At 36.7% G+C, this 4,567-nt stretch overlaps 1 pseudogene; it reads left to right on the top strand.

Moving 5' to 3' along the window:
* Positions 1-816: 816 nt before the first annotated feature.
* On the top strand, positions 817-2,107 carry LOC120781650 (annotated as a pseudogene).
* The last annotated feature ends 2,460 nt before the right edge of the window (positions 2,108-4,567 follow it).

The following is a 4,567-nucleotide window of genomic DNA, read 5'->3' on the forward strand; positions in this document are numbered from 1 at the left end:
CTATGGAACCTGTGCCAAAAGCAACTTAAATCTTCTCTGTGCTCCATATTACGCAGCGGCGCGGAAAAGCTTAGCCCGTAAGGCAACTAAGAAAGTGGAAAGTGGGTGGCAGAATGTATAACTTTGTCAAAAACTTTCTAACGAATAGAAAATTTATAGTCAGAGTAAATGGCGTTTCATCCGAGATATATGATTTGCAAAATGGGATTCCTCAAGGTTCTCCTCTTTCGGTAGTGTTATTTATTATTGCATTTGACGAAATAAGTCAAATTATAGATAAGTATAAAGTAAGTTACGGGATTTATGCTGATGACGTTTTAATATATACTAAAGAGGACAGCCTTGAAACGGTTCAGGCGATTTTTTGTAAAGTCCTTAATGACATTACTGTCTGGTCGGCTCAGTCAGGAGCGATTATATCATATGAGAAGTGCAATACCTTGTATATCTGGCGGAAAAAATGCTGCCCAAATATAAAACTATGTCATAACAATGTGTATGTAAGCAATGTCAGCAGTTTGAAAATATTAGGCGTTTTATGTGATTGTAAATACACTTTTAGGTTTCACTGTAATTATATTAGAAATAAACTTATCAAACGCCTCAATATTATAAAATATTTTTCGTCTAAAAAATCATTTGTTCATACTACTACACTTTGTAATATTGTTAAAGCATTATTTTTAACTGTAATTGACTACGCGCTGCCAATCTATGGAACCTGTGCCAAAAGCAACTTAAATCTTCTCTGTGCTCCATATTACGCAGCGGTGCGGAAAAGCTTACACGGGCCTTCACCACTACCCCCGTCGACAATATGCTAACTGAATCTGGACTCCCTAGCATAAATGAGAGAATCGAATACATGACTGCAAGCCTTATATACAAAATTTTATGCTGCAATAACAGCCACCTCTTTGACGAAATACTTAAAGCTTCCAATCGAAAGTATCTTCCAAAGCGGCTCTCAGCGATACACCGTGTACTGATCACTGCCAAGAAATTAAATGTATCAGTTAAACCAACTCGGAAAGTGTACCCAAACTACCCGCCTTGGCTGCTGTCAGACTTATCAATTGAAACCCGTTTACAAACATTTCAGAAGCAAAACACCTGTCCACAACTCTACGCGCAAAATTTTCTGGAATATAAAGCTGAGCTAAGTCAAAAAGCATTCAACTTTATTTTTACCGATGGTTCGAAAACCAAATTTTCAACCTCATTTGCAGTAGTCTCTGAAAACCTTGATGTTTTAAGAAAAGGTATCCTGCCTAATCATTGCTCCATCTACACCAGTGAAATCTTTGCTATCTATCAAGCCTGCCTTAATTGCATCGAAAACCAAGGGCAATTTCTGCATTTGTACTGACAGTCGGTCTGCCATTGATGCCCTCTGGAAATTCAAAAGGACAGCGTTCTAGTAACCCACACCAGGGATTTGCTAATTAAACACAAAAACAAAATTAAATTGATGTGGATTCCTGGCCATTGTGGCATCCAAGGCAATGAACTAGCTGACTCTGTTGCGAAGAGTCTTCATAATGACCCAGTTATCTGTTTTGACACTTTTGAAAAGGCCGATTTGTCGAGATATGTACGGCAGTATATTAACAATAAATCCTTACTAAAGTGGAAAGAATATGTTCACCATTATGCAGATATTAATCCAACAAAAATTAGGCCTACTTTTCCTTCCGATGCTAAACATTCAGACATTCTCGTTTTCACAAGACTTCGTTTGGGCCACACGCAGATCACTCACGGACATCTTCTTAGTCATGGAGTATCATCATGCAATGTGTTTCAGGCAATGAGCACATCTGTGAAGCATATCTTGGACATCTGCCTCGTTTTTCTATTCAAAGGCAACGGATTTTTGGCTTGACTGTTCCATCACAACTTCTTTCCGACACTGCAGCACTTAACATAAGCAAGATATCTAGTTTTATAGCCTCATGCAACCTATCTCATTTAATTTAGTTAACCTTAACTGTATAATATTTGTAATCCATAAACGAAATGTAAATTAGTATTCTTTTGTAAAACCAGCTGATGGCCTCGAGCTAGTGCTGTTTCTTTTTTTTCTCTTGTTTCCTGTATATTTATTGTGCATGAAATAAATAAATATCTATCTATCTATCATCTGGTATGAAATTAACCTTTTGTATTTTGCAAAATGGTGATCGACCTGAGTGCAATTGCTCATGAGAACGCTTAAACATCCCTGTCAAATTAGGATTAGAATGCTGTGCCCCAGAATTATAATTGGGTGATTGAACCGGAAATGTTTTTATGTTGTTGCTTTTATATTGTTGTTGTATTTTAGGAAGATTAGCCTTCTGTCTATAAAAACTTGATCCATTATCAACTTCCATGGGAGTTGGCCAATTTGCATTACCTTGTGTGAAACGTAAAAATGGCCGACTATTCTGAGTTATAGTTTGGGGCGGATACATTACTTGTGTTGGTATATTTGGTTTAGATGCGTTACCTGCAGCATAAGCTTCAGCAAACTCAATACGCCTGTAATTAGTTTTTAGCTCCTGAGCAACAGCAAGGGCAGAAGGTAAGTCTTTAGGACCAGCAGAGAGGAGAATATCGCACATTGGGCGACGAAGACCTGATATAAAAACACGTAAGGCATTCCCTCTAGCGCGTTCATTTATAGCTTCGATAATATCATTTCTTCCACTGTTGGTCGTAATTTGCTTATTTATTATAAGCGACAGCTGTTTTTCCACCTTGCTATAAAATTCATCGATAGACGAATTCCCCTGTCTCAGAATACTAAGCTCGTTTTCCAACAATATAACGGTCTCTTATCTGAATACTCCTGGTCTAATCTGGCAATAATAGCTTTAAAATTGAGAACTGTACTATAGGAGGCAAGAGTGGAGTTAGCCGAGTCTATAATTTTGTTTCTAAATGTACCCATGGCTATATAATATTTTTCGGACCCCTCCATATAATAGTTCAAGGCGAATACCGCGGCACTTCGCCACGCTGGGTAGGATGTGCAATCACCCTTGAATTCTGGGAGAGATTTTATTAGGTCCAAACTCGCATTATTTTCCGTAACTAATGGATTTATTGAAACTGGATGGTAAGATTCAACGCTAGGCGGTTGAAGGCGTTTAATTTCAAGACTAATCTAGCCTAATTCGCTCATTCTTCTCATTGACGATTGCTATCACTTCATCCCTACTAAAACTCATTTTGCCACGACAAAAAGTTTTTCTGCTCTAAGTCTGGGTTTAATAAACGTGACAATAGCTTTCAAAAAGTTACCCTGAAAACATTAGCAGCAAATAGATCACCTTAGTTCTTTACACGAGTTTAAACAAAGCGGATACAATTCTTTATGAAAATGAAATATGTATATGTCAAACCATTATAATGCGCAGATTATTACTTTAAGGTAACATAACAGATTTATTTTCACTACTTTGGCAGAAATAAACCACAAAAAGTATTCGAAAGCAAATTAAATTGATGCTGACTTAAAAATTTTTAACACTTTAAACAAATTGCAATATGAAAAACTATAACTACAAGTGGACACCAAAAGTTTAATTAACTTTAATTACACTTATTATATTTTAATTCGGAAATACGCAGATGGCCACAAAAGCTACAAACTATGTTCAGCTGATTATAGTTCCGAAAACAAATGCTTGCACATTTAAAAATAAACTAAATATATTTTTTTAGGTCAACTTTTATAAAGTATTTTCACTAACCTTCTATGAAGTTTTAATCACAAAAATTCACTTTACTCCACTTTATTTTCAATAAATGATTTATTTTTAGATACACTTTTTAATTTTAATTTTAAACCACTTGAAAATATTTTGAAAAATCACTTACAGTTTTTTTCTTCTTGTTTTTTTTATAAACAGCTCCTTAGAAATCCTTGAGTCCTTTGTCCTTTCAAAAATAGCTTAGATCCTTAGGGTCCTTAATAGGTCCTTTGTCCTTTTAAGAGCCAACAGGTTGGGCGCCAGTTAATAATTGCCTTTTTGACTGATTTATTGATGGCGATACAACTAGCCTCTTTCAACTCAACTTTACAATTAAATTCTTAAACTGCTTGTTTCTAACTCTAAACTTACAAAACTAGTCTGCTTTAGGTGTCAGTGTTGTTGCCACGAACGAGGTGCATAAAAGGGCTCGGCTTAACTGCCGTAAGCGTGGGTGTATTTTTATCATAGTCCCGATATTTTGGCGCATCAGCAGCAAGGAAATGTTGAGACCGTTGGTACGCTGTTGTCAAGTGCAATTGCTTACGCTGATAAATAATGTATGTGTGTTCGTGCGCAGCTGTCGGTAAAAAATTAGCCTGCATTATCTCAGTGTTGTTGCAGCATAAAGAGCTTGGGTTGGCTACCGTAAGCGTGGGTGCAATTTTTATAATTATGTAAGATCGAGAACGTTGGTACGCTGTTGTCAAGTGCATTTGATTACGCTGGTGATCATGACCATAATGCGGATGATGATGTATGTATGAATGTGCGCCAATGTCGGTGACTTAACCCAGCATACGTGACAGGAGGAACGACTCTGTTAA

This window comes from Bactrocera tryoni, unplaced genomic scaffold (assembly GCF_016617805.1).
Source record: "Bactrocera tryoni isolate S06 unplaced genomic scaffold, CSIRO_BtryS06_freeze2 scaffold_7, whole genome shotgun sequence".
Lineage (NCBI taxonomy): Eukaryota > Metazoa > Arthropoda > Insecta > Diptera > Tephritidae > Bactrocera > Bactrocera tryoni.